Source organism: Pelodiscus sinensis, chromosome 7, assembly GCF_052426305.1.
Source record: "Pelodiscus sinensis isolate ZL-2025 chromosome 7, ASM5242630v1, whole genome shotgun sequence".
NCBI classification, from domain to species: Eukaryota; Metazoa; Chordata; order Testudines; family Trionychidae; genus Pelodiscus; species Pelodiscus sinensis.
Genome location: NC_143058.1, coordinates 27,540,267 through 27,565,489, shown reverse-complemented (window position 1 = coordinate 27,565,489; position 25,223 = coordinate 27,540,267). Strand labels below are relative to the sequence as shown.

Genomic DNA, 25,223 nt, shown 5'->3' with positions numbered 1-25,223 from the left:
AACGGGTCCCATCTGAGGAGAGGTTAAAGCGACTGGGACTTTTCAGTTTAGAAAAGAGGAGACAGAGGGGGGATATGATAGAGGTCTATAAAATCATGAATGGTGTGGAGACGGCTGATAAAGAAAAGTTATTTATTAGTTCCCATAATAGAAGAACTAGAGGACACCAAATGAAATTAATGGGGAGCAGGTTTAAAACTAATAAAAGAAAGTTCTTCTTCACACAACGTGTAGTCAACCTGTGGAACTCCTTGCCAGAGGAGGCTGTGAAGGCTAGGACTATAATAGAGTTTAAAGAGAAGCTGGATAAATTCATGGAGGTTAAGTCCATAAAAGGCTATTAGCCAGGGGATAAAATGGCGTCCTTGGCCTCTGTTTGTCAGAGGCTGGAGAGGGATGGCAGGAGACAAATCACTTGATCATTGTCTTCGGTCCACCCTCTCTGGGGCACCTGGTGCTGGCCACTGTCGGTAGATAGGATACTGGGCTAGATGGACCTTTGGTCTGACCCAGTACGGCCGTTCTTATGTTCTTATGAGATCTTTTCTAGCCGTAGTCTGCCGGACCACGCATGCGCGAAGTACGGCTTGTGGCTTTTCGCGTCATTTGAGCGTTGATGGTCCGGCTCCCGCCAGTTCCTCCTGCCTCTTGCTCTGAAAGACACAAAGTATAGAAAACTCCGAAGAGGGGAGGAGGGCGGGTCATGGAGCACCCACGGGACACGCATCTCGAAGAACAATCGTTACTGCACAAGGTGAGTAACTTCTTTTTCTTCTTCGAGCAGTGTCCCATGGGTGCTCCACTGTAGGTGAATATACAGCAGTAGCTCGCGAATGGAGGAGGGTTCGGAGGTAGCATGCCGTAGCTGAGGATAACACCGCTGCTGCCACCGCCGAATCAGGTATTAAGAGATTAGGGATGGCATAATGTGTAGCGAAGGTTAGGTTGGAAGACCACGTAGCAGCTCTACAGATATCTATCAAGGGACCTCCCTTGAGGAATGCAGTGGACGTAGCAATCGCCCGAGTCGAATGGGCCCTCAGGGTTGAAGGCAGTGGTTTCTTTCACAGTTTATAACAAGTTCTTATGCATTGTACAATAGTGGAGGAGTTGCGTTGAGCAGACAATGAGCGACCCTTAGAACGGTCCGCCATTGATATTAGTAGCGAGTCCGCCACTCGAAAGGGTCTGGTTCTCTCAATATAGAAGGCGAGAGCTCGTCTGACGTCCAAAGTGTGCAAGCGCGCGTGTTCTGGTGAAGCGTGTGGTTTGGGATGGAATATAGGAAGAATTATAGGTTCGTTGATGTGAAAACGAGAGATCACTTTGGGACGAAAACGTGGTTGTGTTCGCAATATCACCGCTTGGGGTGTAAAGATCGTATAAGGAGGAGAGACTGATAGTGCAGCTAGCTCACTCACTCTCCTCGCGGAAGTAATAGCCAACAAGAAAATGACCTTCATGAACAGGTCATATAGATTGCATGTTGCTAGCGGTTCGAAGGGTTTGCCCGTCAGGGAATTCAGGACCATTTCGAGGTCCCAAGGATCCACCGGTTGAGTATAATGTAGATACAAGTTGGACATTCCCTTGAAGAACCTCTTCGTTGTCGGGTGGGAAAAAACGGAACATCCGTCAACAGGCTATTGCAGCGACATGGACTCTAATGGAAGCACAGGTAAGGCCCGAATTTTTGAGGTGTACGAGGTAGTCCAGGATACACTGCAGAGGTGTAGAGACTGGATTCAGATCCTTTTGGAAACACCATGATGAGAAGCGTGACCATTTTGAAAGGTAAGTAGTTCGAGTAGATAATTTTCTACTGTTTAGTAAAATGTGCTTGACAGATTGAGAGCATAATACTTCTGACTGTTGGAACCAACTAGGTACCATGCCGTGAGTGCGAGATGGTCCACCTGCGGATGGAGAAGGGAGCGGTGATTTTGCAAGAGCAGATCGTGCCGAATTGGCAGAGGACACGGAGGATGTATCGACATACGATGGAGGTATGGATACCACGTTTGCCTGGGCCAGGCGGGGGCTATTAGGATTACTGTGGCCCTTTCTCGAATAATCTTCTCCACTATCCCGGGAATCAGGGGTGTGGGTGGAAATGAGTAAAGTAGGTGACGTCCCCAGTTGTATAGGAAAGCGTCGCCTTTTGAATTTCGCCCAATTCCCGCTCTCGAGCAATACTGAGGACATTTCGCATTGTGAGAAGTGGCAAAAAGGTCTACTAGCGGAAATCCCCATTGTTGAAATATCGCCGAGAGCACTGTGGGATGTAACTCCCACTCGTGGTTGAGAGAAAAATGCCTGCTGAGGGCGTCGGCCGTTACACTGTGGTGGCCCGGGAGATATTCTGCGATTAAAAAGACGTTGTGGCGATTGCCCATGTTCCATAGACATACCGCTTCTGTGCACAAGGAGTGGGACCTGGCCCCACCCTGCTTGTTTACGTAATAAACGGTTGTCATATTGTCCGTAAGGACTCGTATGACCTGTCCCCGAATGATGGGAAGGAAGTGTTGACATGCTTTGTACACTGCCCTGAGCTCCAGGAAGTTGATGTGCATCAAAGATTCGTCTGGCGACCATAGGCCTTGTACTTGTTCGGGGCCGAGGTGTGCGCCCCATCTGATGAGTGATGCATCTGTTGTCAACTGCGCCGACGGCTGAGGGCGATGAAAGGGTACGCCCGACAATAGATTGTCTGGACTTGTCCACCAAGCCAGTGATTTATTGACCTGGGTGGGAACCGTTATTGTCCTGTGGACATCCCGTACATTGGGGGGACAGATTAGTGCCATCCAATGCTGAAGGCATCGAAAATGTAACCTTGCGTGTTTGACCACATATGTTGTGGAGGCCATGTGTCCCATAAGCTGTAGGCACCGTAGTATGGGAACCGTTGGACTGATGAGCAAGATCTGGATCAAATCCTGCATCGTCTGGAACCTTTCCATCGGTAATGATGCACGCTCGGTCATAGAGTCTAGACGAGCGCCTATGAACTGTATTGTTTGGTGCGGTTCCAATGATGACTTTGGAACACTGAGAATGAGACCCAGCTCTTGGAAGAGCGTGAGTGTTGTCTCTGTAGCACTGCGCGCTTCCTGCAACGATTGGGCTCTGATTAAGCAATCGTCGAGGTATGGAAAGATCATTATGTGTAGACGACGAAGATATGCGGTTACCACAGCCAGGGTCTTGGAGAAAACCCGTGGAGCCGATGAGAGACCAAACGGCAGGACCTTGTATTGGAAATGGTCTGTACCGATTTGGAAGCGTAGGAATCGTCTGTGCGCCGGATAAATTGCAATGTGAAAGTATGCATCCTGAAGATCGAGGGATGTGAACCAATCCCCGTTCTGAAGTGCTGGGATGATTGTAGCTAAGGTAACCAATCGAAACCGTTGTTTTCGTAAGAAACGGTTGAGGTCACGAAGATCTAGTATCGGTCTCCATCCCCCTGATCTCTTTTCCGTTACAAAGTACCGGGAATAAAACCCTCTGCCCTTGAACTCATCCGGAACAGGCTCTATTGCTCCGACAGCGAGTAGACGGTAACTTCTTGCCTGAGCAAGAGTTCGTGAGATGGGTCCCTGAAAAGGGACAGGGCAGGGGGGAACGGGGGGGGGGGGGGGAGCGACATGAATGGGATGGTGTAACCGAGGCGAATTGTCTGAAGGACCCATTTGTCGGTGGTGATGTAAGCCCATCGATGGAGGTACGGCCTCAGACAGTGGTGAAATATCGCCTTCGTAGCACTCAGAATGGTACTGATGGGAATGGTTCTCAACCCCTCGAGTGACGCGTCAAACTTGCTGTCTGGTACCCTGTTGGGAAGTTGCTTTGGGCGGCGGGCGTCTCCGCTGTTGCCGCTGTCTACCTCTTTGTTGGTCTTGAGGCCTATACTGAGGAGATTGTCGTAGGGGGAGCCTCTGCCTTTGGTAGGGGGTATACCGTTTTCTACGATATGGAGGAGTGTACATGCCCAGTGTTTTTAAAGTGGCTCTGGAGTCCTTCCCTGAGTGCAGAAGTTGGTCAGTCTTATCAGAAAAGAGATTCTGCCTGTCAAAGGGTAGGTCCTCGACCTTCGAGAAGAGGTTTTTGGGAGCAAAGGACTGTTGCAGCCAGGATGCTCTGCGCATAATGACTGATGTAGCAGTCGTGCACGCTGCAGCGTCAGCTGTATCCAGGGCAATATGTAAGGCCGTTCCAGAGGCTGCGTAGCCCTCTTGTATTACAGCCTTTAAAATGTCTCGTTTTGCCTCTGGAAGATGTTGAAGCAGTGGTACAAGCTTGGCGTAGTTGTCAAAGTTGTGATTCGCCAACAATGCGGAATAATTGGCCATTCGTAAAGTGAGTGTTGCCGAGGAGTAAAATTTACGTCCGAATAAATTGAGACGCTTACCGTCTCTGTCTGCGGCAGTAGTTTGTGTTGTGGCATCTTTGCCTTTTGCTGTACTGCATCCACAACCAAGGAGTTAGGCTGTGGATGGGTAAAGAGAAATTCCATCCCTTTAGCAGGGACGAAATACTTTTTATCCGCCTTCTTATTCGTCGGCGGGGCGGATGCTGGGAGCTGCCAAATATCGTCCGCAATTTCAAGAATGGCCGCGTCCAGTGGCAACGAAATCTTGGGCTGGTGAGTGTGTTTGATATTACGGAGGAGATGGTGTTGTTTTTGTTCCACGTCACCCAGCTGTACGCTTTGACTCTCCGTCACTCTCTTAAACAACTCCTGAAACTGGCGTAGGTCGTCAGATGGTGAGGTGTCTCCTTGAAAAACTGTATCGTTTGGTGATGATGAAGAATGATGCGTGGGTGATTGATCAGGTTCGGGATCCCGAACAGGAAGAGGTTGTCCAGTGTGAGAAGGAGACCCGGACGGAGTTGGTGGCCTTGAAGGGGCAGAGGAAGCATGGTGCTTTTGAACGAGAGAGGTTTGAGGAGACTGATGCTGATGAGAGGATGACCTATGGTGATAGTAGGGCGACGTGGAACGACGGGATCTCCTAGAATATCCCGAATGAGTTGAAAACGCGGGCGATCTTGGTGATCGTGACCTTCCTCTGTAATATGTGCTGCAACTGGGTGAACGACGATCATGGTGGTAGGAATGACCAGAATGTGGTGAGATTTGGCCAGCACGAGAGTATTCAGAGTACGCCGGAGATGGTGAACGTACTTCAGGAGAGAACTCAGGACTTGGTGATAAAGAAGATAGTCTCCTGGATGTACGGGCAGGTGGTGCCAGCAACTGTTCCGGTGGAGAGGAAGTTGGAGTGGAAAGCACAGAGTGAGGAATTATCTCCACTGGTTTGGAGGAGTCCGTGCCGAGGTGGTCCGCGTCGTCGCAGTTGATTGTCTCGGTACCAACGATTGTCTCAGTTCTGGGGATAGTCTGAAAGGAGAAGGCCGCCGCGGTGCCGGTGGACATCCTTCTGAGGAAAGTCTGTGATGTGACGATCCTTCCGGTGCCGAAGGGTGGCTCAGTGCCGGTACACTCGATGACGGGGAACGTTCAGGTGCCAATGAACGTTTAAGCTTTTGTTGCTTCATGGGCGGTGATGATCGATTTGGTGCCGACCATGTAGAAGGAGAAGGATGCTCAGGAGTTACCGAACGTTGCCTTGTCGAAGGTTTCGGCGTTTGTTTTGGTGATCGTCTAGAATGAGCCGATGCCGAAGTGCACTCCTGTACCGAGGAATGGCTCGGTTCCGCAGGCAGCTTGGGCATGCGTCTCGGTGCCGGGGAGTGGCTGCGGCTCGGTGCCGGGGAGCGTTCCGTACCGGCAGTGGTTCTCGAAGCCATGGAAGCCCCTGGAAGCGGTTTGGAGACCGAGGGAACGGCTGAAACAGTGGATCCCGATATAGAAGGGCTTGGAGCCGACTTACTCCGGCTGTCTTTAGGCGCCACCGCAATGCTTGCGGGTGGTGCCGTTGATGTCCCTGGCTTGTCACCTGCACCCGATCTTAAGGGTGGAAGGGATCGCGCTGGCGATGGTTTCCTCTTCATTTTTTTAGTTTTCTCCGTGTGTCCCTTGGATTGTTTGGCCTCGGGTTGCAGAGCTTTATCAAATAAAAGGATCTTTAGGCGCATGTCCCTGTCCCGTCTTGCTCTGGCTGTCAGCTTGGAGCAATGGGGACATTTCTGGGGTATGTGGCCTTCCCCGAGGCACCTAATGCACAGGGAATGGCCATCAGAGGCAGGCATTGCCTCACGGCATTCGCCGCACTTCTTGAACCCCGGCATTTGAGAAGAATAAACTAACTACTGAAGAAAAAAGTTTTTTTTTTGTTTAAACGACTAGAACTATTAACTACATAAGAATTATAACTAACTTTTAAACTATGTATATAAGAACTATGGGTGCTCTCTCTCTGTTTTAGTGAACAGGGTTCACGAGAGAGACGTTAATCCGTCCGCGGCCGGTCAGGAGGAACTGGCGGGAGCCAGACCATCAACGCTCAAACAGCGTGAAAAGCCACGAGCCGTACTTCGCGCATGCGTGGTCCGGCAGACTACGACTAGAAAAGATCTCCGATCTGCAGCGCCGGGACGAGCCCGACACCTACAGTGGAGCACCCACAGGACACTGCTCGAAGAAGAACCAGTCATTACTCAGAGTGCTCTCATGGGGCAGACAACTGAGATCTGTGCAATGACTGTAGGGAGAACAGAGCGCCTTCCCATAGGAGATCCAGGAACCAGCCAATTGGAGCTGCAGGGGTTGTGCTTGCGGGCGCAAGCAGTGCATGAAGAGCCATTGTCCCATCTCTCCTCAGGGATGAGCAGTGATCTACCAGCAGCTGGCTGCTTCCAGAACTGTAGTGCCATGGCAGGCAGGCAGCCTACCTGGATCCTGTTGCGCCACCAGGTAGGAGTTGCCTGTGGTAAGAGTTTTCTGCTGAGAGCCTGCACCTCATGCCCCTTTCCACATCCCTAATGCTTGTCCCACATCAGAAACCTCTCCTGCACCCAAACTAACATCCAGAGCCCCTCACTCCCACCTGTACCCCAATTCCCTGAACGAGATCAGTTCCGTCCTGCACCAAACCAATTTCAAACATAATTTAACATAAAGATAATAACCAATTCATTAAATATGAAAGGGAATGGGTCACTATGTAATGTCTTGGTGACAACAAAATGTACAGTCAAACTGAACTGTTAAAAATGCCCAAGGGGAAAAACCTAAATAGATGCACTTTATTCCATCACTATTTAATTTATTTAAGTCAGAATTTGTTTGCCATCAGTTGTATACCTGCTGTCTTTGTGTATGTGTACAAGTAGCTTTGCGTGTGATAAGGTTCAAAATATTTTGATTGAAGACAAAGACAAAAAATGACTCTTCCTATTTGGAAGGTTGGTAACCCTTTTACTAGAGTCACACCAGTCTATATTTGCACCTCCGCTCCCCTTCCTCCCGCCCCATCTTATGGATTGTTTCATTTAAACTAGCAAAGGAAGGAACTATGGGTGAGCAAGGAAAAAAAGAGGTATAGAAAACTGACCTAAAGTAAGTGTGTTTTGAAGACAATATCTCATGGTATATCGTATCTCAAGTATTACAGAGAGCTAAGGCAATAAGGACTACCAATAACCCCTACAGCAAAGATTAAGGAATATTCTAAGAAAGCTTTGGAAAAATCTTGAAGCTAGAGAATTAGCCTGTTTTTTATAGCATAATTTCCTAGTGTGTTGTTTTTTTCCAACCGTTAGCTGTCAATATTTTGATTATACAAATGTGCAAAAAGAGCTTTTTTTTTTTTTTTTTTTTTAAAGTGAAGTAGAGTTTTGGCTTCATTTCTTAGTGTAAGTCAGCTACTCTAGCATAAAAAATATAATCTAGGTCAGAGATAATGTTGAATCTTTTCTGATGTAAATAAGTAGCATTCCACTGTTGAATTATGTCAAAGTATATTATGAATCAGTGTCTATTACATTAAAACAGTCAGCTTTATATACCGTCTGAATGAAATCATATAAATCCAAGTTGAGAATGTATTTTCTCCCTCACTTAATTAGCAGTAAAAACATGTAAGGAGTGCCCTGCTAGTCTTAGACAGAGAGTATAAATTGCAAAATTGTTTGCATTTTCAATTCATCTTGGTTAAATACTAAAATTCTCTACTCTATGCTGCTCTCTTGATTAATTTTCTAATATTAACTGAAATATATTTAGCAATAAACATTCCTAACATAACGTACTAATTTACTATATATTTGAGAGAGTTGTGAGTCATCTGTTTGTTTAAGAACTCCTCCTAAACTCTAAGAGCTAGGACCACCAAATTTGGTGTACAGTTTCCTCCTATCATAACTTAAAACAAGGCCAAGGTTTGATTGTGCCAGGAAGATGGGATGTGCCTAGAATGGAATTACTTCTCATAAAACCACACAAAAGAGAGACAGAATCAATAGGGAGGTGAATGGAGATGTCTGGGGGTGCCTACCTTAGATCTGAGTCCCCCAAGCTCCAGGCACCCTTTAGGGAGGGGTGAGAGGGCTGAAGCTCCCCCACCATTTGTACAGAAACATTGCTGGCTGTTCTCCTTTGTTGGGGAGAGACGGGAAAGTGCACAGTTTGCTGCATTCCTCACAAGGGTACCATTTTGGGTGCATGGATGGAAGCAGCCTTGAGCTCTGTGGCACGGCTAGCTTTTCATCCCGTTCCCCAGATGCTAATCAAGTGATGGGAAAGTGCTTGCATTCTGCACATGCCTCTCACACCTGGCTGGTGTGCTCCCTTCAGCAGCCAGGTATGAGAGACATGCACAGAATGCAAGCACTTCCCCCTCACTCTCTTAGCATGTTGGGAACAGGATGAAAAGCTAGCTGTGTCCTGGAGTGTACAGCTGCTGCCCCCTCTATGCACCCAAAATGGCACCCTTGATTCCTCACTCTGGCTGGAAGGCCTTGCTTCTAGTTACCTTAGGGACCTTTTGGTTTCTTACATTTTTGGGTGCACATTCAACATTGTTTCAGAGATAGTCCTGTCTGTAGTTTGGCTATCGACTAAGTTAACGGGGGCTAAGTCCTTTTCTTCTTATACCCTTCATCTGTGGTACTCTTTGCACCCCAAGTTACATCTGTTAAGCCAATAGTATTGTTTACATTAAATCACATTTTTTTATTTCACTTTTTTTTGCTGCGCTCAAGATTCTCAAACTATTTTATACTATGTACATAATTTTATTCAATAAAAGAAAAAAGGAAGGAGTGGAGAAAAAAAATTATTTTTTTCTAAAGTATGGAGGCGGTTACAGTATATATCCAAGAATTAGAAACAGTGGATATGTTAAAAATGGGCAATTAAGGTAAGTGCAATTACAGTAATCGCATAAAAGGTACACATTTAAAGAAAAATTTTCTCAAACAAATTCTGTTGTATTACCCATCGCCAATATGAGTTAAACACTCTAAGTTTTTAAGTATCACTACAAATAATCCTAAGATTTTAAAGACAATTCTGTAGTTAATATCACAAAATAAAAAAATGTAAAAGATATACAACATGCAGTAGTCTCTCTCTCTCCCTCCCCCTCCCTGTCCCCCGAATGGTCTCTATTCTGCAAAGCAACATGCTAATACAGGTTGTGAGCCATTCACTGGGATTTTGTGCCAGTTAATGAATGCTGGCAAATCCCACTGTAGAAACAGTGCATGAATGGGACTCAACACTGCTATCTCTTAAAAAAAAATATGACAGCAGTGTATTGTCATTGATGGTGTGCTGCAGTCCATAAGTTTCTCTGGAGCAGACTTTTAATGTGTCAATTTCAGTTTCTCTGCCACTGAGAACAACTAGAAAAATAATCTCATGAGAAGTGCTTTGGATCAAGTCAGGGTGAAAGAAGATCGAAAGGAGAGCTAGTATAATTTCCCAGAAGGCAATAATTTGAAAGTCTGCTAATTTAACATAGATATCTTGAAGAGCTACTAGAAATAATCTACTGAAAATCAATAGATCATTCAGAATTACCATAAAATCACGAGTATAATGCGCACCAATGCATAATGCGCATCTATCTTTTAAACGTCAGAATCCCGGAATAAACTGAACTCTTATCTATAATGAGCACCCTGACTTTTTGTCTTGCCTTTTTGTCTTGCCGGGTAATCACGTGTGAGCACACGATTATATAGTGCATGACATTTCCATCTTTGGAATGCTATGAGTTGTCGGCAATCTTACACGACTGCTGAAAAACGTAAAGTTGCTAGCTATGCTGAGGCTCATGGCAACAGAGCTGCCAGCCGTGAATTTGATGACAGAGTCTAACATGCGGCTTTGGAGACGGCAGAAAGAGCGCCTGCAAGTGCTGCCTCAGATGAAGATGGCTGAGCAAGGTAAAAGCGCTGCATATCCTGAGTTGGAGGCCAAGCAAAGCGGTGGTGTTAGCATTGCGGATGTTAGAATGAAGGCTTTGACCATTGCCAAAACGTGTGCTAAGACAGCCAGGTTTAAAGCTTTGTATGGCTGGGGCGATCGGTTCATGAATCGCCATGGCCTATCAGTCCGATGCCGAACAACAATTGCACAGAAGCTACCCATGGACTCAGATACCAAGGTAGTACAGTTCCAACAGTTTATCATAAAACTACACAAGCAGCACTGCTACGACCTTTCATTAATTGGTAACACAGATCAGACACCATTAAATTTCGATAATTCCTACGACAGAACGCTTGAAGTGAAAGGTGCCAAGACCATCTCCATTGCTACCACAGGTCATGAAAAGTCTAGGTTTACCGTAATGCTTGCTTGCATGGCGGACGGAACGAAGTTGCCTCCTTATCTTTGTGTTCAAGCTCTAGACAATGCCAAAGAACGTTATATTCCCGAACACCGTTCACGTGCGTGTTCACCCTAAAGACTTGATTGACAAAGCTTTAATGCTTGATTGGCTACAGATGGTTTGGGCAAAGCGTCCGGGTGGATTTATGAGAAAGCGGTTTCTAATAGTTTTGGATGCGTTTCGGTGTCATCGTATGCCATCCGTCAAGAAAAGGCTTCAGCAGGACAAAACAGACTTGGCAATTATTCCTGGTAGAATGACCAAAATGTTGCAGCCGCTTGACGTGACAGTTAACAAGCCAATGAAAGATGGAAATTGAACACCTGGTTGTTGGAAGGTGAACATACATTTACTGCAGGTGGATATATGCGAACACTGACACTGCAAGATGTTACCCAGTGGATAGCAGATGTCTGGCTTGAACTTGATCCCGCTATGATAAGGAAGGGGTTTCTGAAATGCAGCATCTCTAATGCTATGCATGGCAGCAAAGATGATGCCCTGTGGATGGATCTGAGCAACAATGAATCGGCTGAGGGTGAATTACCGGTATGCGAAGAGGACAATGATTTGTATTTTCTGGATGAAGATGTCGAGGGCTACACCCTGGCAGATATTGTTCGTCTGTTTGAGGAAGATTCTAACAAAAGCAAATTCGAGGGCTTCGAAGATGAGTAGAAGATCAATTAACATATCTGTTTGTTTGCGCTGCAGTGTTGATTTCATTTGTTTAACTTACCTTTTTGAAACTGTATATATAGTTGCTTGTCGATGCTAATAAAAATCAACTTAACCTCTGGTGTCCAGTGATTAATTAACTGCCGCAGAACCGCCAAATGAAAACTTAAATAAAATCTCCTATGGATAATGCACACCCCGACTTTGACGCTAAAAAAACGGGAAAAAAGTGCGCATTATACACGCGATTTTACGGTATATCAGAATTGATTATAAGAGCTTTAGTAAAAGAAGTGCAACACACCTAATACTTATTTTCTAGATACTACAGAGTCCCTGTTTAATCAGTTCTAATTTACAGACTACATAATTTTGATTTTTAAAATGCTGTCCTACACCTTAATAGGGTGTTGTTTTTTGGGTTTTACAATCAGCAAACAATACTCACTCTCACACCCAATCCCACTCCCATAAAGCAAGAGAATCTACCAGGTTTACTAGACACTTCACTACAATATGAAGATTCTCACAAGGTACAATGTGATCACGAATCTCAAATTTAAACTATTATATTAAATATTACAAATGTGCTAGGGTACATCTAGACTGCAAGGTTTTTTCGAAAGAAGCTTTTTTGGAAGAGATCTTCAAAAAAAAACCTTCTTCTGAAAGAGACCGCCCACACAGCAAAAGCACATAGAAAAAGTGATTTGCTTTTTCAAAAGCAGACACTGAACAGATGTTGTCTTGCGTTTAAGCTATGATTACTATGGACGGAGTAGCCACCAGAGCACCTGTGCTTTTTTCTGGAGGCCTCTTATTCCGAAAAAACTCCCTCTTCCGCGTCCATGCATGCCTTTTTCTGAAACAGCTCTTTTGGAAAAGGCGTTCTTCCTTGTAGAATGAGGTTTACTAATGTCAGAAAAACCAGCGTGCTTTCGATTTTCTTTCGAAAGAACGCAACAGCAATGCGGATGAAAGTGAAGTTTTTTTCGGAAAAACATGTTTTTCAAAAAAAACCCTGCAGTTTAGATGCACCCTTAGTTAAGCATGTGAACAAAACCCTTCCATTCCCCTGAAGAACATGTCACCTTCAGTTTGTATTGACTTCATTAATGCTGGTATTTTATAATCATGAGATTTTTTTTAGTTGAAAATTGTAGTTCCTCAATGTAAGAGTAAAACTGAGCCAGGATATAATGTGCAAACAGGTAGCAAGGCATTACAAATAATCACATTATTTACGAGGTCAAATGAATCTCTTATACAGCTGTTACAGTCTTTCGCAGGAAGAGGATTTAAATGCAAAGTAAGTTCATCTAAACAGTGTGATTAAAATATATATATATATATATATATGTAGGATCTTAGCACTTAGGTTTTTGTAAAACACGGGACACTGCCATTCATGTGAAAATGTCCAGACCAAAATCTGCTTATACTGGATGCTTCTCTCGATGTACAAAGCAAATATGGACAAAATAATGGCCTTCCAATATGCCTGAAGCCTGACCTATGGAAAAGATTGCCCCTAAGATTAAAAACAGTTCATTCTTCACAGTCATTATGAAACCTATAGTTCATAAAAAGAGTGTCCTATCTGAACAGGTAAAGGGCATTGCTGTTGCTCAAAAGGCATCATAACTGACACTCACAAATATTTTGCTCCACCATTACCCCAGGGCCTCCCCTTTTTTGTGTCTCCTTCTCTCCAGCCTCCCTATCTTTCTTCTTCTGTCCTTCTCTAGGGTAAGGTTTTATTGCTAGCATGATCTGTGTTCTCAGGGATTGGGTTATAGACCAGCAGTTCTCTCAGAATGACATTCCCATGAAACGTGGCGCACTAAGCACCTGTCTAGCTTATGGATAACACTTTCCTGGTGATCAGGAGATGTTATTTTCCCTGGTAGCAATATAAATGAGTGTTATTTTCTACCAAAAATCTATAATTCCATTATTTTCTATTGAACAGCTATCTTAATAGATACCAGTGAAAATGAGATAGGATCAGAGGCCAAAAATTTGGAAAGAACAAGTTAAAAATTTCTTAGACAAGTTAGTTGTCGTCATGTCCCCACTGTTTGATGAAATATATCCTATAATATTCAAGGAAGTGACTCAGGAGATCTCAGTCATTAGTAATTATCTTTGAAAAGCCATCGAAGCATATAATTAAGCAATCAATTTGTAAACATCTAGATCAGGCATGTCCAAAGTCCGGCCCGCGGGCCAAATGCGGCCCGCGGTCGGATTTATTACGGCCCCCCATTTCTCCCAGCTCCCCGGTGCTTTTTTTAACTGGCGCGCTCAGCGCGCCGCTTCGGGCCACCGCTGCCGCGGTCCCAAACCCTGTCCCTGCACTCCGCTTTGGGGCTGAGAGTGCAGGGACAGCCCCCGCTTCCTCCCCCTCTCCTGGCTCCCCGGCGCTCCTCTGACTGGCGCCACTTCCGGCCGCGCCGCCGCCGTCCATGGCGGCCGCTGCGGTCCTAAAGTCCTCCATGTAGGGCACGTCCGCAGCCCCGCTCCCCCGCTTGGCTACGGGTTCGCCCTGCCCCCGGGCCGCCGTGAGGCCAGCGTGCCCTGCGCTCTCCGCCCGCCTCTGACCCTGCAAGCCCTCTACCTTGGGGCTGAGAGTGCAGGGACGGACTCCGCAGCTGCTGAGATCAGGGACTGCCTTTGAACCAGACCTAGCCTATGTACTGCAGTCCAGATCTCAGTTTCACCCTTCACATTAGTGTAGGCAAGTTTTTTTTTCAATTGAGATGAATACATTGTAAAATCTCAGTTAATGTCAGTTGGTCTAAATCAGTTATAAATATATTTGGACACAACATGTATACTTGGTGTTATGTCGTTTGCCGTTTGCAATAAACTTTGCATAAAATAGTTAATTTGCATTTAATTTTAATGGTTCAAAGAATGTCAGGCAAAATGGTCGGCCCTCACGCATGTTCACTTCATCAAATCTGGCCCTCTTTGAAAAAAGTTTGGACACCCCTGATCTAGATGATAACAAGGTGATAAGTAATAGCATGGATTTGTCAATAACAAATCCTGTAAAAGCAACCAAATAACTTTCTTTGACAGAGTTACAAAACTTTGTGGATAAGGGAAAGTGGTAGAAGTGGCAAGTTTTGATTTTAATAAGGCTTTTGATACTGTCTTGCATGACCTTGTCATAAATAAACTAGGAAAATAAAACCTATATGGAGCTCATAAGCATCCTGAGGCTTAGGCAGCAAGCCCTGACCACACTCCAGCCCCAGACCGGCTACTGTAGGCATTCTAGAGGCGGATCGTTGCTGCCCCCAGCTCCTTCCCTCCATGTGCTTTGGGCCAGGAAGGCTGGAACCAGGTGGCATCCTCCCTCCCATGGTGCTCTGGGAGCCATGCTACGCAGCTTCCTTCCCTCCCCCAGTGCTCCAGGGAGGTGGGAGAGCAGCACTGCACGCATGCACCCCCTTGTCTCTCTCCCCCTCTCTCAGAAGCAGGGGGCTAAAGATGGAGATTCCACAATCTGCCTAGGCAATTTATCCAGTATTTAACCACCCTGACAGTTGGGGAGTGTTTCCTAATGTTCAACTTAAACTTCCTTTGCTGCAGTTTAAGCCCACTGGTTCTTGTCCTATTTTAACAGGTTAAAGAGAGCTGTTTTTCTCCTTCCTCCTTGTAACAACCTTTTATCTCTTTCTAGATATAAAAAGATTTTCCTGCAGGATGACAGAGGGATATCATCACATCACTCTGCATTCCACAGCCCCTCCCTCCCTCCTTCCCTTTCTCTCCCTGTGCTCTGCAGCTGGGTGGGTGAAGGGGGACGTGGGGCCTTGTATGGAAGAGGAGGTGCAGAGCCCAGAGCAGCCAGCCGCATGGCCTTTCCCCCTCACGGGGGGGGCCAAGGACCCAGAGCCATGCGGTGATGGCTGGGGCTGCCAGCCGCATGGCCTTCTGCCCTCGTATGTGTGTGTGGTGGGGGGGGGGGGGGGAAGGCCAGGCCCCAGAGCCACATGCTCTACCCCTTCACGGGAGTGGGGCTGGCTGGCTTCAGCCCAACCCCTGATAGCCAGAGGGAGACACATGGACCAGAGGAGGAAAACCAGGGGTGGACTGGCCTTAGGAGGGCCCAGTGGCTGGGGAGAGAGAGCTGGGACAGTCAATGGCTACCACGCTCTGGCCTGGCCCTTCCTGGCTGCCTGGGGAAGAGCCGGGGCTGCCTACCCTAGAAGGGGGGCTGGCGAGCGTAGCGAGCAGGGGGCACAGCCCCCTAGTATACTTAAAATCTTTTATGTCACCTCTTAGTCTTCTGTTCTCCAGACTAAACAAATCCAATATTTTTCATCTTCCCTCATAGGACAGGTTGTCTAGACCAAGAGTTTCAAACTCCTGCCTGCAGGTCAGTCCTCACTGGAGGGATTGGGCAATCTGGCCCAGGACTCCTGGTTGGCTGGAGTGGGGGGGCCCGGCACCATTAACAGCCCCCAAACTTCCTATCATCATCCCGCTCTCTCCCCCTATTGCTCCCCATCCCCCAAGTATGTTTATTTGGTGATCACTAGGGGTGGGATGGAGTTATCCTGTAAGGCAGCAGTGGTCGCTTGGAAAGTGGAGTGCACTGGATGGGTACACTTGCTCTGCTTCCTCTGTGGCTTGTGTTGCTGTGGGGTGTGCAGAGAGCATCACTCTGTGCTAGGCCCCCTTGGTGAATCCCAAAGCCGCATACTTGGGGACCGCGATGCCATCGGGTGAGCAGGCAGGGGGTGATGGTAGGAAGGGGCTGATAATAACAACACCCCTGCCTCGTCCACTGGGAGTCGTGGGCCATAGTGCGCTGTGGTCTAGACCTTGAATCATTTTGTTGTTCTTCTCTGGACTCTCTCTAATTTGGCCACATAATTCCTGAAATGTGGCAGGCAGAACTGGACACAATACTGGAGTTGAGGCCTAACCAGTGCAGAGTAGAGTGAAAGAATGATTTTCATGTCTCTTACAACACTCCTGTTAATATATCTCAGAATGATGTTTGCTTTTTTTGCACCACAGTTACACTGTTGATTCATATTTAGTTTGTGATCTACTATGACCTTCAGATTCCTTTCTGCAATACTCCTATTTCGTATGTGTAGGAGATTCTATTTAAGTGGAGCACTTTGCATTTCTTCTTATTGAATTTTGTCCTATTTACTTCAGACCATTTATCTGGAGATTTAAACAAAACCAAACAAAACCACACAAGTAAAGCAGCCACAGAATAAGAAAGCCAGAAACAGGGCTTATTTAATCAGGAGAATGAGTTGTTGTGATAAGCTCTCTGTCATCCAGGCAGCAACTGCTTGCAATTCTGGGTCTGGTTCATTCTCCTCTAGTAAGGAAAGCTATTACTGCAATAAACTCCAAATGAATACAAGGGAATATATGGTATAGGTTGCCTAATTTTTTGTAAATATCACCACTTCAAACTGTGACTAGGAGATTCCCTCACTAATGATGCCAGGAGAAAGGTAGTTATGAAAACTCTTCCCTTCCATTAGGGTGGGAGAGTTCCATCCCCACTAGATTGTGACCATTATAAGTTACAATACCAACTAATGGTGACAAGTGTATCACACATGGAAGCATCTGAAATTACCAAAGTTTGCCCTCCATTTAGAAAATAACTGATAATTATGCCATGGTGGTTGTCAAAAAGTTTACCTATTTTAGTTTCTACTACGTTTGCACAATAGAAAACTTGAAGGAAAGTTGACTTTTATATCTACTTCTATTATTGCTCCCCATTTTTTAAAAACTGTATGTGACTAAGTAATCTTTTTTGAAAGGAATTTCTGGAAAAATAATGTTTGGCATTTCAGTAAATTTATTTTCCTATTTGCTTTGTGAATAGTGTGATTAGTTTTCTAATTTCATCTGAACAATTTAAAAAAGTATCTTATATTCCATTCTACTTAGATTCACAGTTTGAGAAATGAAAGATTCAGCAAAATTTTCAGAAAACAAATGTGAATCCAAGAAGGCCAAAAAGTAATCTACAAGTAGCATTACAGTAACCAGAGAAAAAGTACCACTCAGAAAATTATTAGGTGTAGGTTTTAAAAACTGTTTAAAATGTAACATTCAGCATGCACTGTGCTGAAATTTCTAAAAGATATGCAAGATCTTTACCACAACTGTGGGCTTGACATAGAAAACATACAGTGAAATTCAATGACCACTATTTACAAAAGTAATCTAAGTCTTGTTTTTATTTATTTTTGGAACACTTAATATGCTTATTTTATTCAATAGTTATGAAATATATATATTACATAGTAATAATATTAAAAATATCAAACTCTTACATGATACTGTGACCAAACTGGCTTTATATTATGGCTATAGGCTGGCTATAGTTTTCAGTAGTTGGAGTAGCATTAATAGAACAGTATATCCTGAAATACCATAGACAAAAAGAGCCATCCATATCAGTGCTTGGTGGATCCAAGAAAGAAAAAACATGTACTGTAATTATTAAATTAATGAGCTAAATGAATCTTTTACCCCAGTTACTTGGGGTACTCAACACATAAGTCTAATGTTGTTAGATTACTTTTACATTATCTTTAAGAGAAAAGGAAAATCAGAAGAAAACACTTAAAAATACTCAGAAAGCTGCATCATGTATCTATAGCTAGGGTCAGGGGTGGGGAAACAGGGAGAAGATAGAGGTAAAAGATAGAATTTACTTACCCAAGATTAGGAAAACTGGTGGAAAATATCCACTGATCTTGGGAAGTTCACTGACCCCTTGCAGAGAATTAGTGTTATAATGCTCTAAGAACTGTCTATAATTCCTTGTCTGATTTATTGAGATGACACTTTCTTCCTGTAAAAAAAGAAATCCAGCATATTAAAGTCATATCCAGCATATTTACAGAGAGACAAACTGCTTCAATTATATAATGTGTGTGATGTGTCTCTTAAAAACTATCCATAACATAAGGGCAAAGGCTATATATTGGCAATTTGTACAATAAGTAGTATAAAAAATGTAGGTAATGTAGGGCAAAAAGAGGGACAACTGCATTTTTTTTGTTATTTAGAGGAACTACCAGTACATCTTAAAAATGCATACAAAGTACTGTTTGTTTTGTACTCTGATTCCCATCCATCAGCTCAGCAGCATGCTACAATCCTAGATGTCAAACAAGCATGAGTCACCACCACATACCTCTTCACAAATAAGTCAGCAAAGAGGTTACAAGAAGTCACAGTTAGGGAAAGAACTCCCGTTTCTAGAATGGCAGCCCCAAATCTCACTCACTTCACAACAATGCCTTTCAGATTGACATTCAACAATATACCAATTGTCTAGTGCTGACTAATAAAGTCATATAATGTACTAGAAAAGTGTGTGCCAATTCCTTCTCTTGTGCCTGGTTCAGAAAGAGCCTAGCAATTACTCCTTTTGCTCAAGTGATAGCGGTTCGAATTGAAGATCTATGGCAGGGGTGGTGTAGCCAGACAGGAACTCCCCTTGTAACATCCATTTTTGCTTGCCTGGAGCATCCAGGGCACACAGAGCAGAAGGCCCAGGCTGTGTGACCGTGAATGGCTGTAAACAGAGATACGCCAATTGCTGACCAAGAGGCTGCCAAGGAGTGCCCTTGACTGAAACCCATATTGATACGAACACACATCCATCCGCGGGGGGAGGAATCTCTCGCCCAGTAAAAAGAGTCTAGTATTCACAATTTAGTTATCTCTCTTGCAAGTGTAAATTAACTTGAAACTTGCTTGTAAGAACTGGCGCCACAAAACGGACCAGTACAATTCGGCATCTTAGATAAGAAAGAGGATACGGGCCCCCAGGGGTATATAGATGGGTCCAGCAGCACATTTTCACTGAGTGTCAATCTACCATCTATCTGCTGGTCGGGTTAGGTGTTTAATCTCCCGAGGTTCCAGAGGGGACGCCCACCTCGTATTCGTCTTTCCTTGGAATTGAGAGACCGGCCCTGGCCTGACACGCTGGAGTCGAGAGGCACAGAAAGGGGTAAAAATTGTACCTGGATGTGGTCCTTTGTTTAAGTATATATATACACATAGTGTTAGAGCTCTTTAAAGATTAAGCTGTCACTTGGTACCATTATTTCTATTTTCTATCTTTACCTTTTTCCTGTGATCATTTTTAAGACCTATATATATATATATATATATATATATATATATATATATATATATATATATATATATATATATATATATTGCTAGCATTTAAGAAATAGAACAATAGCCATTGTAACCATATGCTTTTATAAGTCTTTTAATAAACCTGTAACTGTTTAAGCTTTAACCTGACTCCTCCAGTTGCTGTAACAGAACCAAGCACAATTTAAAAGAATTTCAGCCGGTCATAAAGGGACAGACATAGGGAGAGCTTGGGCATTTGGATCTGTGTCACTCCCAGGTGACAAGATCCGTTGGGGCACCTTTTCAGCCTTTCCTAGGCTGCCCACTGCGAAGGAACCCCTGTGTTCTAGCAGCTAAAATCTAAGGTGTAATAAGCTCTTCCTATATAACGGGGCGTCTGTTGGCCTGCTGGCCACCCTCTGCGATGGGACCCCGGTCCTAGCAGTAAAGACACGGACGTTAAACCTTTTCTCGGAAACACACACACACACACACTGCCCTGACCGTCGGCTGACAGGTGGGCAGTAATTTTTGACTGGAGGTCACGACACTTCTGTGCTTCCACACATAGACCCTGATTGGTCTGGGGGTGGGAGAGTGCACAAAGTCTTTGCCCCCCAGAGAGAACCTTCATCTGTTCTGAACAGCTGATGGTTCCACCTAGCTACCTGTGCCTCTGGCAGTGGAAGGAGACTTTGCACGCTCTCCCTTGCACTTCCTAGGTCAATCAGGGCCTTGGGAGGGGAGCATGTGAAGTCTCTCACTCCTGCCCCTACCCTGCAAGGAAGTGCTGGGCTTAGAGTCAACCACCAGCTGAGAAGCAGATGGCGGTTGACTAAGTGCTAAGCCCCTTGCAGGGCAGGAGGAGACTTCATGTGCTCTCCCCGCCCCCAAGCTCTGGGGCAGAGGGAGTGTGCGAAGTCTCCTTCTACCCTGCCCCCGTTCTGCAAGGAGCGTGGTGGCACTTCACCCCTTGCAGGGCGGGAGAAGACTTCACGCACTCCCCTGACCCTGGGCAGGGCCGGCTCTAGGTTTTTTGCCCCCCCTTTTGTTGGCTTTTACACGTTTGCACTTTGCAATTTTTTTTTTTGACTGTTTAAAATTAAAAAAAAAAAATGAAAACAGAAGATTTGTAGTTAGTGAAATAAAACAATTTCCTACTAGTGTACTCATTTAATTTTAACAAAATCACAATTACAAACAATTTGGGTTCAACTATACACTGTAATGAAAAATGTTAGTGTCTTCCACTGCGCCCAATTTCTCATAAATTAAAAGAAGTTATATGAACTGAATTTTTCTGGTTTTACTTGTGTAGCCTTTTAATAATTCAGTAAAATCTAAATTTTCTGCAATGGTACTGTCAATTGAAATTAATGGGAGTCCTGATAAATAATTTTGAGACATGGTGGACTGCAAATAATTTTTTAATAATTTCAGTTTTGAGAAACTGAGTTCATCAGAGCCACTGATACTGGTAATGTTAAAAGAATGCGTAATGCTATAGCAGCCGCCACGGCCCTGGCTGGAGGGGAGACTGCGCTTCCTGCACTGGGGCCATCCCCCGCCCCGCGAACCCACTTCGGCCCCCCGCAGGCAGGGTGACCCAAAGTAGGCGGCAGAGCTGGACAGCTGAAGGAGGCAGAGGGCAGCCAGCAGGTTCTGGGTGTGCATGGTGCCAGCGCTGCACAGCAGGTAGTGGCGTCTCCTGTGGCCCTTTAAAATAGGCGGGGCGGGGGCAGGTATTGCCAAGGGCAGCTGCTTACCTGGAAATGCTGCCCCTGGAAATGTGCCGCCCCAAGAACGTGCTTGATTTGCTGGTGTCTAGAGCCAGCCCTGCCCCCGGGCCAATCAGGGCTTGGGGGTGCAGGGAGCGTGCAAAGCCTCCTTCTACCCTGCCAGGAGCATACAGTGCTTCTAAACTCCGTGCACCGCTTGCAGGGTAGGGGCAGGGTGGGAGGAGACTTTGTGAGCTTCCTCCTGCCCCAAGGCCCTGATTGGCCTGGGGGCACAAGAAGCAGCTGGGTCTCCACAGGCCGGATTAACCTGCTTGGCAGGCAACATCTGGTCTGCAAAGGCCCTTTTTCCTACCCCTGATCTATGGGTTCAAAACCTGATGTCAATCAAGATCAAATAAATTATATCACATGAATGCATGTGATATAATTTATTTTAGTTTGAAAAACTAGCTTATTTAATTTACACACTGAGAAAATATCTTTAAAACGTGTTCTGGGGTTTTTTTAAACTTAAAAGCCATTATTATCTGTAAATTACGGCACAAATCCACAAAATATAGGTTTTTCACATTTCAGTTATTTGTCAAAGGTTTTGTTTAGAGATGTTACACACTGGAAGGGTTGCAAGTTGAGAGGTATGCTTCACAATGGTAGGCATGGGGGACCCAGAATGAGCGGTTCCACAACAGACAGACATACTGCTGGAGTGGCACCATGTACCTTGTAGCTACAGCCATAGGCACAGGAAGTAGTAGGTGCTGCAGCACTCAGGCGTTTTGGATTTCCTGGCCACATGCCCTTGCTACCCAAGTTCCTAGCTGCCAACCTTGCACCCCTGTTATCTGCAGTCCCAGCTACTGGGCCCTTGGGCTTCACTTCTGGCCCCAGGTCATGCTCAACTGCTGGCCTCATGCACAAGGGTTCAACTGCTGGCCACAATGCTTGGACGCCCGGCTCCTCCTCTTAGGTTTCACCCACCAGCTAGGCTTGGGGTCCTGGGTGCTGACCCTGCATGTGGTGATGAGGAGTGTGGACAGAGGCAAGGGGGGGGTTCAGTTTAGCACCCCCATTCCAAAAATTGTTACAACACCACTGGCTACAGCTGTTCTTTCCTGTGTCCAATTTCTAGAAGCTGAGAGGTTGTGGCATGTTTTGGAAAATGATTGATGACAAAGAATTCTTCATGAATGTTCTCTCCAGCTGACAGATTATGTCATTACTCAGTTTGTGTATGGGAGGGGGGTTGCATTTAGCATATTTACCTTGAATATCTTTTAAATATGTCAAAATGTTATAGACACAAAGATCTTTCTGAGACATACCATATATTTTTTAGGAGGAACATTGTTGACAGGAGTCGATTTAGTGTTGCAGTTTGTTCCTCTGAATCCAAGCCAAATGCATCTCCCTGATCCTGTGGAGCTATCCACTGAGGTACACCGATCCAGTATGAAAAAAAACCTAGGAAATTAATATAAACAAAAACATTTAGTGACAAGTGTATATCAGAAAACACCTCACCAACCCCAAAATGTTCATCAAGCCTACACTACCTTCATCAAGCTTGCCAAATCTTAATAGAGCCTTCATATGCTCTTGCCACAACCCACAGATTGGCAAATCTGACTGTTACACATTCCATGTGTTTAGGAAATTACTATGCCTTAACATTTCTATAGCTCCCCATAAAGAAAGCAGCAAACATTTCCCTTTTAACTCATTTCCGTGCTTTCAAGGCCTCGGGTGTATGCAATGCATTCTGTCACCAAAAGTTTGTGTGTGCGTGCGTGCATGTGTGTGTATTACAATAAAGTAACTGACATACTAGAACTCAGATGATTCATTTTAGCAAAGTTTATAGTTATTGTCAGTTGCCATATACCTGAATAAATGTTTCCTATGTTCAAACAGATAATGGTGAAAAAACATGACATGAAGAAACTATTCAGACTACTGTAGTCTAATTTATTATATGAAAGATTTCATAGCTTATTATAAAACAGATTTTTGTATTTAACATTATGCTGGAAGCATTTGTTTTTCAAGTGGTTATTATAAACTTGTACACAAATGCTTTCCAGAATATATGCACACTAACAACTGCCATTACTCAGCGGCACAGACTTTTTCATGAAGTGGATTTAACTTGTCAAACACGCAATTATTCAAGGATATGGAATGAAAAGAAAGCAATTTTTTGAGAAGTGTCTTATATAGAGTATGGAGTGATGTAATTTGACATATATTGTTTCTTTAAGGATTCTGGGAGTATTTGCAACAGGATAATAACAAAAGATAACAGAACCAAAGAGCAGAGACCAAAATAAAGTGAAGCTATTCTCCTGCCTACAAAGGAGGAGCATTAGAGATGTATAAATCTGTAAAGCAAAATATTATTCTCTTGAAAATGAATTACACTTAAAGCACACAAATATTTTGGTAAAGTAAAAAACAGAAGCAGTTCGGTTAATTTCCTTTCATGGAAAAAACACATAGTTCTATGGCTTGAGTATAGGAGTGGGAGCCAGAGCTCTTATTCCTCGCTTAGTTAATGGCTTATCATGTGGTCTCAGATAAGCAAATAAACCTCTCTGTATCCGGATTTTCCCCATGTCACAAAGATGTCATGAGGCTAATTAGTGAGGATCAGAAGTGCCCTACTCTACAAATAATCTCATTAATTTCAGTAGGATTATTTGAAAAGTAAGATACAAGTCAACAAGATACAATATATCAGAATCTGTGCCTTGGCTCCCACTCCTATACTCAAGCCATAGAACTATGTGTTTTTCTTATTTTTCTCCCAAAGTATCTTTGGGGCCATGGAGAGCAGTACATCATCCCCATTCATTCCAGTCCATGGCTTGTGCCTCCATTAAGCCCAGCCTACTCATGTTCCTGAATATTGTGTTCTGTCACCTACTCAGTGGTTAGCTAAGTACGATTGACCTTGGTTATGTCTGCACTATCTTCTTTGACATCTTATCACCAGTCATCTGTAGTGTCCCCACTATTTTGTTATCTTTTTTACTATAGCCAATCCAATAGCCTTGATTACACATTCTATTCTCTAACTTCATTTCTCTTAAAATCATTCCACTTTCCTCACATAATCTTTCAAAGAACTCCCATAGCTATTGCCTCCAGCCTTTTGATGTCTATTTTATTTAACACAGAGGCTTCCAGACAACAAAGTAATACTATTAGTACACCAGTTTGATAAATTTTCACAGTAGGACCAAACATAATGTTTTTATCAGTCCATAATTTTGTCAGTTTCTGTGCTGAACCCATGGCTAATGTACATTTCCTTTTAACATCACCCTTAATGGATCAAGTTACTTTGGTACACATAAGATTCTATTTGTTCTAAAACTTCATTGCTGCTACCTTTCGTTGCTCTATCTAGTGTGTCCCTTTTTCAAGGTACAGTAAAACTCCGATGGTCCGGCACTCCTGATGGTCCGTCACCATCAGGAACCCGGAAGTGCTCCGGGCAGCTGGACCATTGGAGATGCTCTGCCCCCAGCTTCCCTGATTCAGCCGCTGCTAAAACTGACCAGCGGCTGAATCGGGGAAGCCGGGGCAGAACAGCTGGAATGCTGCCCCTCGGGGCTGCGGGACCAACCCGGCAGCCCCCCAGCTGTCCCCATTCAGCAGCTACTGAAATTGACCAGTGGCTGACTCCATGAAGCCTGAGGCAGAGCTGCTCTGCCCCAGCTTCCTGGAATCAACCACTGGTCAGTTTCAGCAGCAGCTGACTTGGGTACACCTGGGACAGAGCAGCTGGGGTGCTGCCGGGTTGGTCCCTGCAGCGCCGAGGTTT

At 44.7% G+C, this 25,223-nt stretch overlaps 1 protein-coding gene across 8 annotated transcripts in view; it reads right to left on the bottom strand.

The window, feature by feature from the left end:
* Window positions 1-25,223, bottom strand: part of MBD5 (methyl-CpG binding domain protein 5) — a 253,117-nt gene that overhangs the window by 107,072 nt on the left and 120,822 nt on the right. For all 8 annotated transcript variants that reach the window (XM_075933345.2, XM_075933340.2, XM_006135680.5 and 5 more), the window contains 2 exons: window positions 22,720-22,858; window positions 18,216-18,351 (listed from right to left, as the gene is read on the bottom strand). The gene's annotated coding sequence lies outside the window, so the exon portion shown is untranslated. The remainder of the gene's footprint in view (window positions 1-18,215; window positions 18,352-22,719; window positions 22,859-25,223) is intronic.